Genomic DNA, 23,907 nt, shown 5'->3' with positions numbered 1-23,907 from the left:
CGGTATATCCATCAAAGGCTAGCCAGGGTTCTTGAAATTCGGCCTAGAACAGTAATCCACGTCCTTTAGTTCTGATTCCTGGCGTATTGCCCTCCCCTCCTCCTCTTCTCTTTCTAAGCAGCCTTTGGACTCTGGTTCCACGGAAAACTTAGTCTTACTCCCATCTTCTACTCTTTTTTTTTCTTTCAGTTTCCAATCTCCGATTCTATTTCACTGGTCTACCTGTTTGTTTCCTTAATTTGTTGTTATTGTTTAAGAAGTTAATGCATTCATATATGCTTTGATTAAACCCAGACCCCAATAACTCCTCTTCCATTTTTCCTCTACTCCTGAAGGCTTTTTATTCCCAACCTCATGAACTTGTTAGTTTTTTAAACATACTGTTTGTGCTGCCTAAGACTACCAAATGAAACATGAATAGCAACACAGGAATCAAATCCTAGTAGAAAACTGACTGACTCTTCTCACTCTAGCAAACATCAGTTGCCAACAACCGGTCAGCAAGGGGAGGAACTTTATGAGACACTCCTGTAGCCATCCTGGGACTCTACCTGGCTTGATCTGATGCAGGTTTTGTGCATTCCATCACAGGTGCTGTGAGTTCATGTTTGCAACAGCCTTGCGTGTCCTGCAAATACTGTTTCACTGCACAGGTCTACTAATTTGGGCTCTCCCAATAATTCTATCACTGGTTCCTCATTTTAGGTAAAGCAGGCATTCCTTACCATAATTTATAACTTGTACAATATCCTCACAAACAAACTAAGGGATTAAAGCCCCGCATGTTAGTTGGCACTTGTCTTAGTTAGGGTTACTACTGCTGTGATAAAACACCATGAACAAAGTAACTTGGGGAAGAAAAGGCTTATTTGGCTTACATTCCCACAGCACTGTTAATTGTTGAAGGAAGTCAAGATAGGAACTAAAGCAGGGCTGGGACCTGGAGGTAGGAGCTGAGGCAGAAGCCATGGAAGAATGCTGCTTACTGGCTTCTTCAGCCTGCTTTCTTACAGAATCCATGCCCATCAGCCCAGAGTTGACACCACCCACAATGGACTGGGCCATCCTCCATCAATAAGTAATTAAGAAAATGTCCTACAGGCTTTCCTACAGCCTGATCTTAGAAAGGTATTTTCTCAAATGAGTCTCCCTCCTCTCAAATGACTAGCTTGTATCAAGGGGACATAAAACAAGCCAGTACAGCACTTTAGAGACAATTTCTGTGAATTCATGTGCTTTGTGGGATGTCTCAATATTACCTTTCCACCTAGGGAAAAATCTGTGTTTTCCTTCTCACCCCTGTACTAATCAAGGAAACTTCTTATAGGTTAAATTGCCTCCCAGAGAAGATTCAAGTTAGTCGTCTTAGTGAGCAGAATCCTACACCTCTGAGAGATAATAATGGGCAGAGGCTGAGACCAAAAGTCTTTTCTTTGCCTGGATCTTTTCTGGGTATCTCACTTATACCATCTGTTCCATAATTTTCTCACCTGAAAATTGGAATGAACTTGGTTATGCCTTCCTTTTGCTTACATTCTCCATGAGCACTTAACTTACTAAAACTAGCAGATTACGAAGGCTCACACTATAGAGCTGCTTATCATAAAGAAAAAAGAAGGAAATATGGCCTAAAGTAAATGTATTCATTTATGCCTGCTATTTAAATGCATGTAAGACTTTATGTATAAATATGTACATTTAATTTAAGTATGCATTTACTAATTCACCATTAGTTAAAGCAGCAGCAACTACAGAGAGTGGGTTATGTTTCATATGTGGCTGAACTAAGATGAGACTGTGTGGAAAAGAAATGAAAGAAAAAAATGTTTGTATAGAATAAAAAATCCAAGGAAAATATGACCGGTGAAACCTTTTCTTCTGCATGCTGTCTGTCTGATACTCTTTAATAAAGAAAATTCTGATCTGAAGATTTATCTTTTTCCTATGAATATAAATGGAAGAAAAGCTCTAATTTATACATTTAATCCCAGATAATGAGAAATGTCTTATCTATAAAATCTATAAGGATATTTTAAACATGCAGACTGAGCATATAAACTGACTTCCAAATAAAAGCTAAGCACTGTAAGTCACTCTTTTTTTTTTTTTTTTTTTTTTTCTTGTAGCCTGTGGGAAGTATCAACAACCAAGTTTCTCTTAGGCGGCTTCCCTGGAGTCAAGCCTCATCTGAAAGATATCCCAAGCCATTTGCTTCTAAACAGCACAACATGATGTTATTGTTTTTAAGTCTCTGTCTTTTTTAAAAAATGTTTTAATTGTCTAAGTTTATGGAGACAGTATGGTAATTTGAAACATAAACAGAGTAGAGGCAGAGCAAATCAGTGTGTTCAGTTCCATCCCCAATCATGTCCAAAGATATTAGAGGTAGTTGATATATGGAGTATGTAAAAAAAAAATGAATTATTTATGTTTGGAGACAGAACCTGAGCAAGGCTGTTCCAGTGCCTCATTAGCCACTAAGCCTTGCCAAGCGCTTGCAACAAATGTCATGGGAATTTACCAGTCAAGAATTTTGGATCTCTGAGAATCTCCCTTTTTACAATCTCTCACCTCTGCCTGGGAAAAGCTCAGCTGGGAGCATGTTTGGTCACCAGAGCCTTGCACGGGAGTCTAGCTGCTGCCATGAAAGTAAAAAGGTACTCTCCTGAGTCACCCTGTCCCTTGGGATTAAATCCAGGTTCAGTCTCTGTTCCATATGGTAAGATAGCAGGTGTTAAATCTGTAATGTTCTGGAGTTGAAGAAATCGCTATTTTTACTCCAATTGAATTGGAAACAAGTTGAAGTTGAACATGGCCTTGAGTCAGATAATGGCTAACCTGCAGCTGAAGAGAAAAAAGATATTTTCATGGCTTAATATTCAAAACAAGATTGAATAATTCAATTTGACTGTGAGTGTGCCATGAAATACAGGAAGAGTTATAGGTCTGGTAGTTCTTTACAGTAAAATAATTTATGATGCTAAAATATTATCTGGAGTTTTTACAAAAGAAAGGTAAAGGAAACAGGCAAACAACTATTAATTTTGGTTTTGTTTGCAAAGGTTTCCCTGGATTTTAACACTTTAATATTGCTCATTTCTACCTTTTCTTTTTTCCCTTCCCTCTCCACCCTTCCTCTCTCCCTCCCTTCCCCCTTCTCCGTCTTCCTCTCTCCCCCTTGCTCTCCCACCCTCTCCATATATTACCTCACGGTCTACTTTCTACCTTAATATCTTTGTAGGACTTTGTCTTTTAGATTCTCTTACCTGACTTATTGGGGCTACCATGGTTAATGTGTGCTTTGTGCCAGTAATGTGTGTCAGGAAGTGTCAGTGTCCCATGTGCTGAAATGCTGTCTTGAAGGTAGTTTCTGGGTGTGGGCAGGTAGTTCATAATGTGAAGTCAGCAGGTATTTGCCATAAACAGAAGGAGAATAACTTCAATCTCAATGGAGATTGAAAAAGGAAGTAAAATGATTAGCTATATTGATAGGTATTTAAGTGGGACATAAATTTGTACTAACGAAGGTTTGGAAAGATTCCTTGTTTTAGAATCCAATCATTTATTTTAATTTTAATAGAACAATTTCTATTGTCTTTGTCTTTCCTTGTTAAGCTCATAGCAATCACAAAAATAGTTATAGACTAATTCATTAATAGACAAAAATACTTTGAAAATCAGAAAAAAAGACATTAGGCCTATGCTTTTGCATTTTGTTCAGAGGAAAACTTAAGTGGAGCTGCCTGCCCTACTCATTGCTCTCTCTCCATTATGCTATCATGGGAAATGGGTATTTTAAGTGTATGGCAGTTTACAACTGACTGAATCTCACTGTTTAGAGATCTCTGTATCAGGAACTGGAGGGAGAGATGTCTCAGCACTAAATGGTTGGAGGGATCTCTAGCACTGATATTTTATATGTAGGTTCACCTTTCACTTAGAAAACTGAGTAATAATTAACCAAGATTTTACAGGTTGGGGCTTGCAGTAGAGAATAGTAATGTAGAGTGGAAAAAGAATAAAGCAAACCAGATAATATATGATACCTCTTTCATGGGACTCTCCCTTTCTTTCTTAACAAAGCCTTAAGACTTGTTCTGAAGTTCAAGTTTCCCACCCTGTCTTTCTCCAACTTCTAGATGCCCTCTCCCAAGCTCCCCTCCACCTTTATATACTTGAAGTCTCATCAAGAAATGTAAGCCACTCACAGTGTGACCACAGTTAGGGTGACAGGCAGAACAATCTTCTCTTAAACTTTGTTATCTAATTTCTTTATATTTACATCAACTTGCTGTCAGGACTGATGACCAGGTACCCACATATCAGAAGGAGAAAACTGACTTCTTCAAGTTGTTCTCTGATCTCCACACTTGTACCATGGCATGGGTGTAAGCACACAACACACACACACACACACACACACACACACACACACACACACAAAATGTAATAAAAAGTTGATTTTAAAAGGTAGAGAGAAATAAAGGAAAAATTCATGTCATTCTCTGGGTCCTGGCAAGTCTGTTTACACTCACATACATGCACATGTATAACACATAGACACAGACACATACACATACAAGGGGGGGCAGGGAGAGGGAGGGAGGGAGGGAGGGAGGGAGAGAGAGAGAGAGAGAGAGAGAGAGAGAGAGAGAGAGAGAGAGAGAACCAATTCAAATACCCACTTCAGTAAAAATGAAGAAACAAATTCCTAAAGTTTAGGGAAAGTCTTCTTAGCCCAGATATCCATATGCATATCAGATGGCACTAGCTCACACCTAATAGTTTAGGAAGGGGGAGATGATGGATGCTGCTTCTTAAATTCCCACTAGATTCAGCAAAAATTAACTGTGCACCTTCCATATACCAGATGGTGTTCTATGATTAATAAGATGCTATATGGTCAGATGGAATTTATAAATCAGAGTAAACATGTCTGAATGCAGTTGAACTACAACTCAGTGATGGCCCAGTTAGCACAATGACAAGTGGGCAGAAAGGCAGAAGAGGGGTCGTTCTTCCAAGGTTTTTTTTTTTTTTTCAAGACAGGGTTTTTCTTGTGTAGCTTTGCGCCTTTCCTGGAACTCACTTGGTAGGCCAGGCTGGCCTCGAACTCACAGAGATCCACCTGTCTCTGCCTCCCGAGTGCTGGGATTAAAGGCGTGCGCCACCACTGCCCGGCTCCAAGGGGGTTTTTAATGGACCCAGTACAGAGAACATACCCTTTAATCCAAAAACAAAACTGAGACAACATCAATGTGGTGAATTGAATTCATGCTCTCTCCACCCCCACTTTCTATCCAGCCTACAAGTTGGTAATGCTTATACAGGAAGAATGAAGGAAATGTATTCCTTCCAATTCTTTCCCATGAAAGAATCAGAAGTATCAGAGAGTGGCAGTTGCAGGTAGATTTACCAGGATATCTTTGTTCCCTAAGAAGCAGTTGGAGAACTTGCAGACAGAAAAGTTAAATGTCATGGACCTGCCCAGAAGACTGTCATTGAGAGGTAGACCATTTAAAATCACAAGAAAAAAAAATTCATGAGACAACTACATCAAGAAATAAACGACTCTGAGATACCACCTTACACCCGTCAGAATGGCTAAGATCAAAAACACTGAAGACAGCCTATGTTGGAGAGGATGTGGAGCAAGGGGAACTCTCCACTGTTGGTGGGAATGCAAACTTTGTACAGCCACTTTGGGAATCAGTATGGCGGTTTCTCAGAAAACTGGGAATCAACCTCCCTCAAGACTTAGCTATACTATTCTTGGGCATATACCCAAGGAATTCTGAATCATACCACATGAACACATGCTCGACTATGTTCATAGCAGCATTATTTGTAATAGTCAGAATCTGGAAACAACCTAGATGCCCTTCAACTCAAGAATGGATAAATAAAATGTGGTACATATACACAATGGAGTACTACTCAGCAGAGAAAAACAATGATCATGAAATTTGCAGGCAAAAGGATGGAACTAGAAAAAAATCATCCTGAGTGAGGTAACCCAGACTCAGAAAGACAAACATGGTATCTACTCACTCATAAATGGATACTAGATGTAAAGCAAAGGATAACCAGACTGCAACTCACAACTCCAGGGAGGCTACCTAGTAAAGAGGACCCTAAGAAAGACACAGGGATTGCCCAGCAACAGCGAAATGGATGAGATATACATGAGCAAACTGGGGGTGGGAGGGTAATGGAGGGCAAGGGTTGGGGGGGGGAGCTTAGGGGAGGGGGAGGTCCCAGCTGGATCAGGAACAAAGTGGGAGAACAAGGAAAGAGATACCATGATAAATGAAGACCCCATGGGAATAGGAAGAAACAGTGCTAGAGAGGTCCCCAGAAATCCACAAAGATACCTCCACTGTAGACTACTGGCAATGGTCAAGAGAGTGCCTGAGCTGACCTGCTCTGGTGGTTGGATGGCTGAACACCCTGGCTATCATGATAGAACTCTCATCCAGTGTCTGATGGAAGCAGATGCAGAGATCCACGGCCGAGCCCCAAGTGGAGCTCCAGGAGTCAATTGGAAAGAGAGAGGAGGGATTGTATGAGCAAGAGATATCAAGACCACGATTGGAAAAAAGCACAGGGACAAATAGTCAAACTAGCAGAAACGCATGAACTGTGAACCAATGTCTGAGGAGCCCCCATGAAACTGGACCAGACCCTCTGGATAAGTGAGACAGTTGATTAGCTTGAACTGTTTGGGAGACCCCCAGGCAGTAAAGCTGGGACCTGTCCGTGGTTCATTGGCTGGTTTTTTTTTTTGGAGCCTGGGGCCTATGCGAGGACACTTTGCTCAGCCTTGGTGTAGGGAGGAGAGGACTGGACCTGCCTGGGCTTTGTCTACCAGGCTGGGCTGACTCCCCAGGGGAGACCTTGCCTTGGAGGAGGTGGGAATGGGGGGTGCGTTGGGGGGGAGCACTCTGGGGGGGTGGGATAAGGGAGGATGGGGGAATTCATGGCTGATAGGTGAAGTTAAGTTAATTATAAAATAAAAATATTAAAAAAAAGAAATTAGAATCATTCCAAAAGACTTTAAAGTGAGCTAACACATAAAAGTTGGGGGTTGTTAGTTTGATATGAATTAAGAATGCTGCTGAGGGAAAATACCATGTTCCACGACGAGTCTTTTCTAATATTAAACAATGCATGAAGTTGCCATAATGTATAAGCAGTATAGAAACACACAAGAGAGAAAACTAATAAAGTATGGTATTAACAATTTGCAGATTTTGGATTATAAACAGACAGTTCTGTGATCTATGACTAGAGATTATTATCACTTCTTTTGCTGTCTATGAGCTTTTTATTTCTTTTAATGGCTCATTGACATCGCTAGGACTTTTAGTGTGATACAAAATAGGAGTGAGAAGAAGGAAGCCCCCTACTGCCCTGCATCTTAGGAGGGAGGAGGCATACAGGCTTCCCCAGTGCCGCTAACTTAGTCTCCTTCAAGTTGCCTTTTGTCTTCGAAGAGCATGAGTCTATCATTAGGAACAGATGTTGAATTTTGTTTTAAGAAGTCTCTGTATTAATTCTGAAAATTGATGTGGGATGTCCCTCTTTGTGCTATGAATATGTGATGCCCTCCTTGGTTGATAATAAAGCAGTTTTGGCCAGTGGCGAGGCGAGATAAGGTTAGGCAGTACCATCAAACTGAAATTGGAGATGAAGAAGGGCAGTGTTGAGGAGTCACCAGCTAGCCAGACACAGAGGAAGCAAGATGAGAATGTCAAACTGAGGAAAGTTGCCAAGCCACGTGGCTAAACATAGATAAGAATTATGGGTTAATTTTCATGTCAGAGCTAGTTAGTAATAAGCTTGAGCTACCACTCGAGCACTTATAAGTAACATTATGCCTCTGAGTGATTATTTGGGAAATGCCAGGTGGGAAAGAACCATCTGTTCACAGAAAATTGATTACCGTTTTTCTTTTACATGTCTTCTATTACATGTCAGAAGGTCTGAAAGAAAATTTGTTGCATGCCAAAGTTCTTAGTTTCATAGGTCCAAGTTTTTGTCTTACACCTTATTCCTTCTGCCTAAACCTTTGATAACCTTCCCTACATGGTAGATATACTGGCAGTAATATATTTTGTTTGTCTTATTTAAAAATGTGTGTATTTATTTCTCCTCATCCTTCAAAGATATTTCTCTAAATATAGCATTTGGGTTGACATTTTCTTGTTCTTTGAATTATTGTTATTCTAATAAATTTTGGTTTTTATAGTTTCCAACAATGAAAAAAAATAGTTCCTTGACTTCTAAAATATCTTTACTGTAATCAATCATCATTTAATGTAGACGAATTTCTAAATGGTCTTATTAAAAAAAACACGGAGCCAAATATAGGGGTGAAAGCCTTAGATCAGGGAAATTGGGACAGTCACCAGCCAACCTTACCTCATCTACTCTGCAGCTTCCAAATGCCAGTTACCCAGGCCTTTATTGCCTTGCTGTTCTGCCCTCTCATTGGCTGTCTTAGCCCAGCTACCTCACTTCCTCTTCCTACACAGCTCTGTCACTGTCTGTCTGAACAGACCTCCGGTCTCTGTGGTTGGTACTGGGATTAAAGGCGTGTGTCACCACGCTTGGCTCTGTTCCTTAGTCTGCCCTTGAACACACAGAGACCCTGCCTGCTAAGTGACAAGATTAAGGCCGTGTGCTGCCTGACTTCTGTGTTTACTATAGTGTCTGGCTTTCCTCTGACCTCTAGGCAGTCTTTATTAAAGCACAAATAGAATATCACTACATTTCAGCATAAATAAAATATCACCACAGTTTAACATTGGAGTGTGCATAAAGTTTGGTTTAGGAAATGTTATCACATCAGCTGATGATTGTACATTTGAGATACAGTTGGAACTCTATCCTTTTTTTGTGGTAAGAGGTTGACAAAACTCACCACTAGTTTTCCACATTCTAACCACTCTGGAACATATGATAACAAACATTTTTATCTCCTTTATGTCGGATGTCAGCAATCACAAGTTTCTTGGATATGTGCCATAGGTATTCTTTCGCCACAGCCCAGGGTGAAGGGACAGCCCTGTTTGAGAACTGCCAACCTCTGTTACACCTAGTCCATTATGTGGAGAGATACAACACTATGGGTTCCAAAGATTTTATTAATTCACCACGTAAGTGGGTTACTGATTGATCAGGGTTGCAGGACAAGGACTTGGGAACCTTTTCCCCCCTGACATCCTCGAGCAGGGTCAGAAGTGGGGTTTATAAGCATATAATTCACAAATATTTGTTGTGACGTTACAGTTGCAATTTTCACCAATCAGGATTCAGAGATTAGGGGCTTCCTTGAATGTTCCATCTTGTTTACTGATATATAGTCCAAGCCTTTCAGTCCAACCAATCAGATTCATTTGTTCCTTCTGTGGTAAAGAACAGCCATAAAGTTTCTAGAGAACTATAGATGTACAATAACTATTTCTATGGCTTAGGGATGAGATTGATCAGTCACTGGAAAGTTCTCAGCTCCCTTCAGGCTTGAGAACCTGAACTTTGCTTCACCCTACAAGTAAAATGGAGTCTGAAGTCAAAATGGCAGTACTCAGGCCAAGGTGCTTTTGCTTGCTCCCTTCACCTCTTAATAGGAAGAAAAGGGGGAAGCATCGGTGGGGATGTATACTTTTGAAGTCTTCTTCTCTGACATAGCATATACCATGTTTTCCAGATACCATCCATGAAGTTTATCACAACTAACAACACAATAACGTATTGCCACATGAGTCATCACTGTGATGGGCCCTGAACAAGGAAGATCCTCCTACCGAAAGTGGGTGATCCACTTCAGAATCATCATGGGATCTGCTACGCTATGCCTGAATGAAGCTAAGCCCACAAGAAGAATGCTGAATAGTTTTAAAGATCTTAGAATTTGTCATGTAAAGTTTTCATGCAGACAAACAGACAAATAAAAACCTTTCACAGTTAAAATGAAAAATATTTGATGAATTGCTATTGAAGATCAAATGAAATTTTGGTGACTTTATTTGTTGTTTAAAATGCCTGTGATTATATATGAGAATGAAAAGACATGAACGAAATTGGAATTCATCTTTTCTTGATAACTCTTCCTTATTCTATTTAGTAAAATTTATTACTATCTTCTTACTACTATGTATTTCACTGACTTCTGTGTGCTATGATTTAATTTTATATTATTTTAAGCTGGCTATTGCTTAACATTGGAGCAAAACTCAAATTAAGCCCATTATAGGGTGGTATATAATTTATTAACCCTCCAGTGATGGGATGTATGTGATGTTACTTATTTCCAGTGTTTTCTTTAATAAGCATGAATTAGGTTCACAAAGGAAATAAAGTCCTATTTGAAAATTTCTAGAGCATTTTAGGCAGGTATTTAATGACCTGAAGTTCAAGGAATATGTAAGTTCTCGGGTGGTCGACGTTTGGCTGCTCAGAGTGTAAGCTTTGAAATATGGATGACAAATCCACAAGCTGGACATCACATTATTATAATACAATTACAAAACTTCATGTCATCTTTGCTATTTAATGATTAGTTCATTCCTTCCATTTGGTACACCTATGAGCAGCAGGTTTGTTTCTAGATTATACTTCGCAAAAGTGTAGAGCCAGCCATTAATTCATCAGTTATGCTTAGGTATAAAAATATCAACCATCTTGTGGTGTCCAGAGTGTTTTCATTTATGGCTTAAGTATTACTGTCAATCAAGAAGAATTGATCAACACTGTGAAAAATCATTTCATGTTAAAAATGCCACAGGAAGCTGTTGCTATTACATAGCAATGTTTTCAGTTGCTTTACGAATGGGAAAGAATAAGATGGAGATAGATGTATTTAGAGAATTTAAAGTTATACACCAATAATATTGTACCTTGACTATAAAAATCTAGTGAAAAATCAGAAATCTAAAATTAGATAAATATAATGAAATTGATGAGCAATAATTACTAAAACAGGATTTTCAAATGCATGGAGTCTTTAGAGTGGATATTGTACTTCAACTTTAAAGCAGATAAATAAAAATGTGATTACTGAGTGTAACTATTGTCCACATGGTTAATTTAATGTAGGAATAATCATATCATGAATGAGTAGTGTTAATTTGTAACTTTGTTACATCCCACAACATTTTGCAAAGGAATGAAGGAGGTAATGGGCAATAACATTTATGCATAAAATTTGTTCAAAGATTAGTAAGTACCAGACAGAATGCTAAATTCCTTTACATGCCTCATTTGATCTAATCCTCTTAGCTTCTCTATGAAGTACCATGATTTTATATACTTTATAAAATATGAAAATTGGCTTATGGAATTAAGATGATTTGTCAGAAGGTATAATTTCAATACATTTTCATTAGATAGAAAAATTATTTTCTGTTTTTGGCTGTGAGATAATTGGAGTCACATGTAATCTGATAGTAAGTTAAATCATGAAGTTTGTAGCCTCATCTATCTTTCTTCCTTTCTTTCTCTCTCTCTCTTTTTCTTTCTTTCTTTCCTTCCTTTCTTCCTTCCTTCCTTTCTTCCTCCCTCCCTTCTACCCTCCCTCTCTCTTTTTTCTTTCTTAAATATGTACAGAATACATAATTTTCTCACAAGATTTTTCATGTTGTGATGACAGTGGTAGTGAATCACAAGGGAGGCATTTGCTGTATATTGGAAATTTTCTAGAGCTAAAGAAGGAGTATGAAAATATGCAGATATGTAAAATGAGAAAATTGTACCTAGTGCTATATATACTGCAAGGGAGTACAGTATAGTTTGGAGCTTACATTCCTGATAAAAAGCCAGGGTAAGTGATTAGGATCATAAAGGAAGAAATAATTGAAACTTGTCTATAATTTGTTCCCTTCCTTGGAGGAATAGATGTAGGCAATGTGATACATAGATTCCAGGAAAGAATTCACCAAAGGTGGTTTTTTTTAGTTTTAAAAAAAAATCTAAATCTGATTGTTGAGCCCTTTATTTTGATTTTTTTTTTTTTGGTATAAGTGCGGAATGTCTGGTTTCTACATCGTACACTAAAGCAAAGTATGAAATATAATAAGACAAAAAAAGTACATCAATGGTCTTCAAAAGTCCCATCATCACTGCTATTCAGACAAAATCTCATCAGCAGAACAGCAAGAGCAGAGCACTCTCAACCTGTGAATGTAGAAAATGGAATGCACCCCTGTAAGTCTGAAAACAGCCACAGGAATTCACAAACATGCAAGAAAACTAACAGTAAGAATACAATCAATTTAAAAACTGGAGCAGCAGGAAGTCAGAATGTTTAGTCTATACAGTATCTACAGAGCAAAAATATCTCAAAGAATACAGGGCACACATCAGACAGAGAGAAAAAGCACAAGAGAGAAAGAGAGGGTGCACTGTAGAGAAGAGATAGCCAGGGTCAGTAAAGCGAGCAAACTCATCAGACCAAGTGAAGAGAAAAAGAGGGAGAAAGACAAGGGAGGGGAAGGAGAAAGTCAATTCATTTACAAAATACCACACTGCAGATGAGGGCATCTGTTGACTGTCTTAGAAAAGACTTATATAAACCCTCTGGTGTATATGTTCTAACTCAACTTCTAGAATGACCATACAAGTACAATAAATACAGTTGAATATAAAGGTATAGAGGGATAATTGCTGACCCAGGCTGTACAGGAATCGGCACATCTTAGGGTAGTCCCCTATGAAAGGAAGATATTTACTTAGGAGTGAAAGGGATTTCCATCATTAGTAATAATAAACAAGTAAAGTTACTGAAAATCTCTGGCTAGTTCTAAGAATATAGCATATATATTTTATGAAATATGAAGGAAATTAATGTCTGTAACTATTGATGTCAATTTTTCTGTCAGTAATTTTTTAAAGCTAGAGATAATAGCAATAAAGTAAAATAAAGCAAGCAAATAGTTCTGTAGCCCCCAAATGATAATCTGTGTGCATATATCTATGAGATTCTGTTTCATGTAACCTGGGCTGGTCTCAAAATCCCTATGAAGCTCATAACCTTGAACTCCTTATAATCCAACCTCTACCTCCCAAATGTTGGGTTTGGAGGTATGTAACATCATGCCTGTCTCTATGTATTTGTGTATATTAAAATGTTTATATTTGTGATATGTAGAGATACACAGTATAAATTATATGATTTTTAATGTACATATGCACATAACCCTTTGTCCATATCATGATGTAAGATATATTGTCTTACATACATCTAGATTGCTTCTTCTCAGAAAAATCCTCAGCTCCTCTCAGAGCCAGACAAATATATCAATTTCTACATGTCTTTCTATTGCTTGCCATAGCCATTATACTAAAAAAGTGGCAGTTAATGCATGGTTTGGTGAGTCTGAACTAAATATTTTCTTAATTCTATATATGCTATAGTATTTTCATGTGCTTCCTCTTAATTGCTAAATGGTATTCAGTGTATGAGTATAATAAACCTAAGAATAGAATTCCAATGTATGAACACACTCTAATTTTTTTTTTTAATTCACATTTGGTCAGCGTTTTTAGTTTCAAAATAACCTGTAGGATTTTGTGGGTTTTATTTCAATTTTTCTGATGGCTGACAGATTTGATCATGTCTTCATGTATTTATATGTATTTCTTTGTACACAAGTGACTGTATTGTAGCCCTCTCTGGTTGTTATGTGTCTTATTAATGAGTGTAGGAGAATGAAAGAGAGAAAAACAGAGACAGAGACAGATGGACAGACAAACAGAAATTTTGAGGGGTAAAAATGTCTCATCTGTGTATTGAAATTATATTCCAGTGTGACACTGCTATTCATTTTAGTAATTCTCTCTTAATTCTTTAAATTTTTGATGAAAATATTATACATCATGATTCATTGCTGGATTTCTTTAGTGGGTTGCTGAATTCAATTCACTAAAGTTTCTCTGATATTTTTAGATTTATAGATATGTTAGACATTTGTGATGGTAATATTCTTTGTGTATCTTTGCCTAAAATGAATTTGGAATGTTACTCTATTTGTCATTTTATGTAATGTGTGCATAATTTCTACATTACATTTTTGAAAGAATTTACGTATTAGTCGAGGTGTCTTGCTCTGGTGTGTGTTTATTGAGTATAGAGGAGAAAGTAAAGATTTCAAGTTCAAATCAGGATAATCAACAGATTAGGAAAATTTTCAAGTTGTTACTATTTCCATTGAGTATTGCTTTTGGTTGTTTAAATATTGAATAGTTATTTCAAATAAATATTTTATTTTATATCAATTATCAGTGTGGTTAGTTTTTATGTCAACCTTATAAATATATAGTCACTTGGGAAAGGGGAACTTCAGTTGAGAAAATAGCTCCAAAGGTCTGCCTATAGACAGATATGTAGTGCATTTTCTCGATTGTTGGTAGAAGCGTTTGGGGCCAACTTACTGGACATGATGCCATCCCTAGACCGGTGGTTTGCTGTTGTGGAATATTAGTTTAAGACATGGTACATATGTTTATGCTGTGGAGCATTTGTTTAATGATGCAAAGATGTGTTGCATTTTTTTATATTGTATTTGTTTAACTCTCTAAAGCTGTGTTCACCTTTCTAAAATACCTGATTGGTCTAATAAAGAGCTGAACAGCTAATAGATAGACAGGAGAGAAGGACAAGCAGGCTGCCAGGCATAAAGAATAAATAGGAGAGAGAAGAGAGAAAAGGGGAGGAGTAAGAAAAGGAGAAGGAGAGGAGGATGCCAGGGGCCAGCCACCCAGCCACTCAGCCAGCCATGGAGTAAGAAGGAAAGAAAAAAAAAGACATATAGAATAAAGAAATGTTAAAAAACCCAAAAAACAAAACTCAAAAACAAAACAAAACAAAAAACTCAGAGGCAAAACATAGAAGAAGAGAAGTGGGTTAATTTAAGTTAGAAAAGCTGGCTAGAAACAAACCAAGCTAAGGCTGGGCATTCAAAAATAAGAATAAATCTCCATATATTTATTTGGGTGCTGGGTGGCAGGCCAACAAGATGCAGAGAGTGAAAGCAACCTATTAGAGTGTGTTCTGGATGGTATAAAAAAGGAGGCTGAACAAGACTGTAAGCAGTACTCCTCCATGGTCTCTGCATCAGCTCCTACCTCAGGGTTCCTGCTCTGTTTGAGTTCCTGCCCTCACTTACCTCAGTGATAAAGTCATTTGAAAGTCTAAGCTGAAATAAATGCTTTCCTTTCCAGGTTACTTTTGGCCATGGTGCTTTATGAAATAATAGAAACCTTGAGTAAGACAATAGAATAAATTTATTCACTGTCTGCTATTATCTATTAAGTATCTATACTATCTTAATAATATTTTCTTGTTATTTTTGAGTTTTTGTTATTTCTTCTTTCTTTATTGTTACCATGTGTTTATAAATTTCATCCTTATCTTCAGAAGCTACTTTAATTTCTTGATACTTTTGATCCATTGTTGATATTTTATTCTAGACAATTATAGTTTTATCTTTATATTTCTGTATTTTCTTTAAGTATTGATTTTAATGTGTTTGTTTTCCATTTTTCTTAAGAACTGTGTTGATTTATTTCTTTGTCTTTTCCTAATACACACTATGTGTTTCCATTTTTTCATAATTATGGAATGTTGCTTTAATTTTCAATATTACTCATTTCTATATCTGCCTCACAACAGTTTAAGCATTCTTTCTTTTGTATATTTTCCTATCACTTCATTTAACCTTATATGCATGTACATTTAGAATTATTTCTTTGCTTTCTTATTCAACCTATGCTCTCCTCATTTCAGTTATGAGGTTCTTATCAGTATATATAAGATTGAATCAAACATGTTAGTATTTGCTTTCTCATTATTTGAATTATCACTTTGAAGCACTCTCCATTTGTAGAAAGAATTTATATTTATATTATACTTTGTTTTTACAAAAATAACTATGAAGGCTTCAGAGATAGCTCAGTGGGTAAAAGTCTTGTGTATAGAGACCCAAGTTAAGACCCAAGCATATATGTTTTATTAAAATGCTTGGCACAGTGCTCATGTGGAATTTCATTCTGGGAAGTGGAGGCATGAGGATTCTGAGGACCTGTTGGCCAGCCAGAAGAGTCAATCCATTGGCTCTAACTTCAGGGAGAGAAAATATCTCAATCACTTTAGGAAACAATACTGGGGATGTCTTTCTGTATGCTGTGTTGCTCTGATTGATTGATAAATAAAATGCTGATTGGCCAGTAGCCAGGCAGGAAGTATAGTATAGGCAGGACAAGAGAGAAGAGAATGCTGGGAAGTGGAAGGCTGAGTCAGAAGATGCTGCCAGCTGCCTCTGCCATGTGAAGTAAGTTGTAAAGATACGGGTAAGCCATGAGCCACGTGGCGAAGTATAGATTAATAGAAATGGGTTAATTTAAGATATAAGAACTACATAGCAAGAAGCCTGCCACGGTCATACAGTTTATAAGTAATATAAGTCTCTGTGTGTTTATTTAGGTCTGAGCAGCTGCAGGCCTGGGCAGAACTGGAGGTAACTCCAGCTACAAAGCAATAATGGAAAATGCCCCAAACTGACCTCTGTCTGCCAAACCTGTGTGCACAGGTGTGCAGTCATGTGTATGTGTATATACCTACAAACATATATTTTATTCTTCCTGTTTTTATTAATAGTTTATGATTTACTTTGACATAACAATGTCAGATGTACTTTGAATCTACCTACTAAAATATATGTATCTATACTAAACCATATAAGAAGTCTATCATAATCTATTTCCCACTTTGCCTCTGCTTTGTGGGGTATTATAATATAATTCACAAATGCAAATGGCAAAAGTCTCATAAGGTACATAATATATATCACTTTATTTTAAATAATCAATAGTCTATTATGTAAAATACAAAGGGCTCAAATTTTAAAGCTATTTTACTTTACTTTTGCTACTTTTTTGTTCTTTTCTTAGAGATTTGATCTCTTATATGCTTTAAATTGTTAATCCCGAAAGCATGTCTTGATTTTCAATTCTGCTTTCACAGTCTTTGTCTTTTGGCTTTTATTTGTGGAGAATTTTTTTGGAACATAAAATAATTCTTCTTTTCCAGCATTTTTACAACTTCCTAAAGCTTCGCTTCATCTCTTCTTTCTCCCATTGTTTCTAAAGAAAACTGAGGATTTTTTTCCTATGGTGGTTTGTAAAGAGTTGCTTTTCATCGTTTTTCTTACAAATTTTCGTGATGTTCTTAAATGTTCTAAAATTTTAGAATGCTTTGAACTTGTTATTTTATATTAAAATTTCATTTTTGAAAGAAATTCAACATTTACTTTACATATCTGCATTCTGCTCTTTGGGGATTTGCAGTTAACCAACTAATTACAGTGTGATTCTTATTTGAAACTTATTTTGATAAGTTCTATTTGCTTTTCAACCAGTTTACTAATACTTAGCTCTGAAGTGATTTGGTAAGCCTCTCTGATACATTTTCTAAACATTTCTATTTGCCATTTTTCTTGTCCACATTTCTATAAAGTATCTTCTAGTACACATACATGTCTTTAGCCATTTCACATGTTTATTAGCCTGATAACATCAACATTTAGATCATCTCTTGTTCTGTTTTTATTTAATGTTTCCTCTGTCTCCTAATTATTGGTTTTATTTCTTGTTTCTTTGATTTTTTTCATATTCTAAAATATTATAACTTTCACATGTTAAATGATAGCAGAACTTATATTAAATATTTAGACTTCATAAAATATTAGTCAATTGCACTGTCAGGGTTTACAATTGAGTAAGTGCCAAAGGCTGTAGGAGTATACAGGAGGTGACAAGTAGTGTTTGACAAGTTGACTCACCAGACATATAACTCCCTGATGGGGAGCCCCACCTGGCAAAACCATGGGGTCAGTGGCTGTGGAAACCAGCTGTTTTTCTGTCTGTAACTTTCTCAGGTGCCACTGTTATGCCTTCCTAATAAAAACAGCTGTGGGGTTCTTTCCACAGCCCTTTGTACTACATTTTACACCTCTGGGCACACATTTAGCTGTGGATTTCTGTTTAAGCTGTATAATTCTGATGAATAGAAATATTACCAGAATACTCTTCTTTACTGACAGAGGAAAGTACCAATACTCTCAGTCTCAAAGACAGCCTTTTAGACATTTTTCAAAGACCTTAGAAATAGTCTAAAACAGACTAAGTTGCCCCTACAGAATATACATAAAGACTAGTTACCAGGTGTTGTTTATTGCTAAATAAAGGCCAGGCTGTCTACCCTGTGACTAGCTCCTTGAAGTAGCTCTCTTTCTGCATGTACTCTTACCGATCAGGGTTCAGGCAGTTGTTTAATGTCTGGGACCCCTCACTACTTAGAGCTACATACATGGGTCATTGTGACACTACTAGTCTAAGAGAAACCATGTGGCTTACCTTGTGTTATCAGAACGGGTAGGGCTCTGAAAATGTAACTTATAATTGTCCAGAGTTTACCTGTGAGGGAGCAGCAGTGGTGGTGTGGAGAGAGACAGCTATGAGGAGCTATGGGAGAGCAGCTGTAGAATGTGAGTAAAGTGCATGTGTGTGTGGGCACGTGCATGTGTGTGCATGCACGCACTGAGTGAGAGATAAAAAAGAAGCAGTGTGAGAAAAGTATGAGGGAGTGTGTGGATGAAAGAGGGGGTGAGTAAAGAGAGAGTGAATAATCTAGAAGTATGTGTGTGTGATGAGTATGAGAGAGAGAGAGAGAGAGAGAGAGAGAGAGAGAGAGAGAGAGGTGAAAGAGCTGCTGCTATGGAGAGGATCTATGTCTAGGAACTGGGCAGAGTGCTGTGTAAATGAGATGTTTAGCTGTGCCTGTGCGGAGATCTGTAACTCTATAGAAAAGAGATGTAGAAGAAAGATGTGTAGCCATGGGAAAACAATGTATGTATGTAAAGATATGTAGCTATATGCAGCAGTGTGGAGATATGTAGCTGTGTGGAGACAGAGTCAGAGACCATTCTTAAGTTGCAGTAAAAGAGAAAGTTATCATCAGAAAGTGTGTGTGTTTCCTTATTTCACCAGTCATAGATAGACTGAAACTTGTTCCTAATTACCCTCAGATAAAAAAAATTTCCTATCCCTTGCTACTCTGAGGCATTCCTTTTATTACCCTGAGCTGATCATGGGAAAGCACCCCACAGCTGTTCTTATTAGGAAGGCATAAGAATGGCACCCAAGAAAGTTACGGACAGAAAACAACTGGTTTCTGTAGCACGAATCTTATAGGGTCTTATTAATAAAAACAAACCTGGAGTTGGGCATTGGGGTGAATGCTGGAAGATCAGAGAAGCAGAACAAGCCACAGCCACCTCACCTTGCCAATTCCTCAGCTGATGCTGTTTCCTCAGGCTGGAAGTTTCTCAGTCCTCATCCAAATGGATCTCAGCTGAACTGTGCTGCTCAAAGCCTAAAAGCTTAACCAACCTAGTTCCTGGTTTTCATGCCTTATATAACTTTCTGCTTCTTGCCATCACTTCTTGGGATTAAAGGCATGAGTCACCGTGCCTGGCTGTTTCCAGTGTGGCCTTGAACTCACAGAGATCCAGATAGATCTCTGCCTCTGGAATGCTAGGATTAAAGGCGTGTGTGCCACCATTTTCTGGTCTCTATATCTAGTGGCTGTTCTGTTTTCTGACCCAGGTAAGTTTATTAGGGTGCACAATATTTTGGGGAACACAATATCACCATAGGTTTCCACAGCCAGTGACCCCACTGCTTTACCAAATGGGGCTCCCTGTTAGGGAGTTATGTGTCTGGTGGGTTGACTTGTCAAACACTAGTCACATCCTGTATACTCTCAGGGCCCTTGGCAAATAAGGATAATAGGATCACTTGTACTGTACTGAATGGTTAAGTCCTATTCTTATGTTAGATTTAGTTATTTCGAAACAATGGACCCGAATCTTTCTTGAATAACACTTTGAGGTTACATAACCACAGATATCCAGTTTCCTGAGCAAGAGGACCTATCTCTCTGCTTTGGGACCTGGCTGTAAAAATTTCCAGGTAGTTTGCCTTCCTGTCCCATTCCAGTATGTTTTTGCCTTTATTCCCTTCTTTCTTTTCTATGTTTTGTTTTCTTATCCTCAGACTTTGGCATTGATGGCAATTTGTTATGTGAATGTTCAAGTGCTTATAAGGATTATAATCTCAAGCCTCCTCTTTGTTCTCCAATTTTGCTAGGCTATAAAAACATGCACATACAAGTTGTGTTTATCAAAGATTTGGGGCTGGTAGTTTTATAAGATTTGGGAAAGGTAGTGTTATAAGACTAGTGCTATACATAGTGTAGACTTATCAAATACTTCATAGAAAGAGAAATAAGTGACAGAAAATTATTATTATTTGATGTTCTAAAAATTGAAAAGATGAAGAACAATGTTATAAATGAAAGTAGAAAATTAATCTACCTCTTCAAAGTAGACGAGAGATATTGAGAAAGGAAGATAGGTATTGGATACATGATTGAATTAATAATTCTTTACAAAGGAAACTTGATCAATGGTGTCTAATGTTTGTTACTCAAGAAAATATCTGTTTGAAGGCATTGAGCTAAATCAAGAGATACAATTAATAAATTGTCATTTCAGGAAGAGGCAGTAGGGGTGGATTAGTGTGTGCAGAGAAACATTTCATGACATGCTCACTTTTCTTTATTACGTGATTAATAAACCAAAGTGAAAGATTGAAAAAAAACCATAAGAGGGAGAATGCAACAATATGGGATCTGAGGCCAGGTAGAAATGTGTTTTTCTATTCTACTAGAAAAAAAAATAGTCTTTGAACACAGCAGATTGGATTGATAGCAATCCTAATGTGATGGTTGGTGATGTGGAACAAAGAGAATTCATTCAGGTCAGAGAAATAAAAGCTAATGCTTATTTCACTGATGAATGCATATGATATTCTTAAATTCAAAGAAAAAATATTCCAATTTTCTTTAGTACAGCAGACTATAGAATTAGGAAAAGAGACTGAGATTGTTACTTCACGATGATTTGTGTCGGTGATTTTTCTCTTTAATTTAACCAAATCTTGGAGGAAAGTTAAGAATTCTTGGAAGCAAAACAATGTGTGTGTATGGAAACGCATAAGTAGAATGTCCTTAAGATAGAGGCTGATTGTTTCTATGACCACCAGCTAGGATGACGCAGAGACTCCAAATTCTGTTTGAACTGTCTATTGTGGAGCTGCTACAAACTTATTTAAAATGCAAATTTTATCACTGGTTTGGGGTAAATATAGGTGGATACATTCAGACAGAAGTCTTGGTATTTATAAACACACAAGCAAAAAACATGGACATTCAAAGTAAGGATAAACAGACACTCCTATGAAGAAAGAACAAGATTAATGTGGGGATTTATCAAGGCAACTCCACATGTTTTAAAAGGAGGTTTACTTGGGGGTAACTTACAGCCAATAAAGGGGTTGGTTACAGCATCCAGGAGAGGTGAGGTGCAGTCCAGCAGGGTTTTCTTAAGAACTCTGACTTGGTCTGTCTTCCAGCATCCAAGATCACCAGAAACCAAGAGGGCTGGCACATCCCGATCTCAGGTCTTAAGGATTCCTGTCTCAGTCCCACCTGAGGGGTGCATCATAGGTAGGCATGGCATTTACCAGAAGCCTCACTAAGGGTAATACTTCCAGGTCAAAGCTGGAACAGCTACCTGCTACACAAGACATTTGGAGAATTCATTATAATCAAATAAGTAAAATTTATGTTAATAACCCTTCACCTCATCACATGGATTTGATGTACACATTTAGCATGGTAGCAGTACAAACTATTTGAAAGTTATGGTTCTTCCCCCAAATCTTCATTTCTTCCATCTTGACATTGAAAACAGAGCAAAAGCTACTCCTGATTATTGCAACATGTGACAATGTGATAGTGAAATTGAATTTGTTTTTCTTTTTATTTTTTTAATCAGCTCAAATAAATTGCCTTAAAGTTTTTTTCCTAATTCTATGATTTATAGGGAAGATACTTAAGATGAGAGTTTAGAATTGTATTAATATAATAGTACCATTTCTGAAAAACTTTGTTATGGGCATGTTGCTGGAGGGCTTCTCTCCAGGTTCCCCAAGCCCCACAGTCCCACAATCCACTTATAAAATAATCACTCAGACACTTATATCACTTATAAACTGTATGGCCATGGCAGGCTTCTTGCTAACTGTTCTTATATCTTAAATTAACCCATTTCTATAAATCTATACCTTGCCACGTGGCTGGTGGCTTACCGGCGTCTTCACATGCTGCTTGTCCTGGCAGTGGCTGCAGTGTCTCTCCCCTCAGCCTTCCACTTCCCAGCATTCTCCTCTCTCCTTGTCCCACCTACTTCTTGCCTGGCCACCTACTTCCTGTCTGGTCACTGGCCATCAGTGTTTTATTTATATAGAATGATATCCACAGCATTTCCCCTTTTTTTCTTTTTTTTTTTAAAGTAAGGTTTTAACTTTAACATGGTAAAATTACATATAACAAAACAATTATCGAGCAAGAATTACAGTTACAATATTAAAGATGTCCTATCTATCTTATAATTGTGAGTTTAAGGTTTTATATCAAACTTATCTTTTATCATAACTGAGGAAATTACAACTATCTAGTTTTCAACCACATCAAAGACCTGAGAAGGAACATAATGGTACCTGAGAAATGGTAGATGGATGCAAGCAACTTTTGGGAATCTTGCAAGAGTAGACCAAGACAGCTGGCAGCCTAGACAGTCATCTAATGTTTCTCAGCATTGTTGGTGCATTCAAATTGGCTACAGGCCTAGAGTATCTGACAGACCATTTTCAGAAGCAGGAATCTGAAAGACCATCTTACCCTGTCTTGGCAGAGTACAGTGGTCACTTTCCTTGTGTCCCGCTTGTCCAGAAAGGACAGCAATGCATTTGTACTGTCAGCCATCAAGGCAAGGGCAGTTCTTTGCCCAGTAGGCCATTTTGTGTCAAAAAGACAAACTTCCAAATGGAAATGTCTTAGAAGCCCAACATTCTCTCGGGATCAATTGGTGCAGCCAGGAGCAATTGTGTCTCACGTCAAGAGAATTTTAAGTTATTTAAATGCCATATTCTCTAGGTCTATGAAGTGTTTGAAGATTACCTATCTATCTGAAATATATCTATGTATACCTAGAAAACTTAACTAACATGGCTACAGATATGATTATCATAGATGACTAATTATTAATCTATTTTTAATTATCCATTACAATTTTAAATGAGTTACATAAACATAATACTTCAAACAAGAATAGAAATATATATATACACAGTATAACAATATTAACTTCAAGTTTGTATCAATAAACTAAAATTTATACCAATGTAAAACATTTTAAACATAAACTAAAATCTATACCAATGTAAAACATTTTAAACAAGTTGTTCTTTAAAAGTAGGTTGATTAATCTATCCTTTTATCTTATCATCTCTATATCCTCCTATATATCTATATCATATCCCCTTTTCTTTTTTAGAAAGAGATCACATTTATAATCAACCTGTTTTAAATAAAAATATTGGTTTTCTCTGTCCCACATCTGAGGGCTTTTCTGATTTGGGACACAAGAATCGCTTAACCATTTTTTTTTTTTTAAAGCAATATGTCTGGGTTTAGAGGAGGAGTGAGCCAATTCCACCTCTAAAGCCAGCTTGGTATATTTGGGAATTTGGGCGTAGCATCTCTTACTACTTCCTGCTGGAGGGGACGCTGTATCTTATGGGGATGCAAAGAAAATTTTAGACCTATGGGGTAGTCCGTGAGGCTGTATTGTTGGAACCAGTTGCCTTGAAACCGCTCTGGATGTTGGATCATCTGGGCCATGGTGTCATCGGAGACCTTTCAGGGGGTCTTGGCTGGTGAAA

This window comes from Peromyscus leucopus, chromosome 16_21 (assembly GCF_004664715.2).
Source record: "Peromyscus leucopus breed LL Stock chromosome 16_21, UCI_PerLeu_2.1, whole genome shotgun sequence".
Taxonomy (NCBI): Eukaryota; Metazoa; Chordata; class Mammalia; order Rodentia; family Cricetidae; genus Peromyscus; species Peromyscus leucopus.
This window is presented reverse-complemented; position numbering follows the sequence as displayed.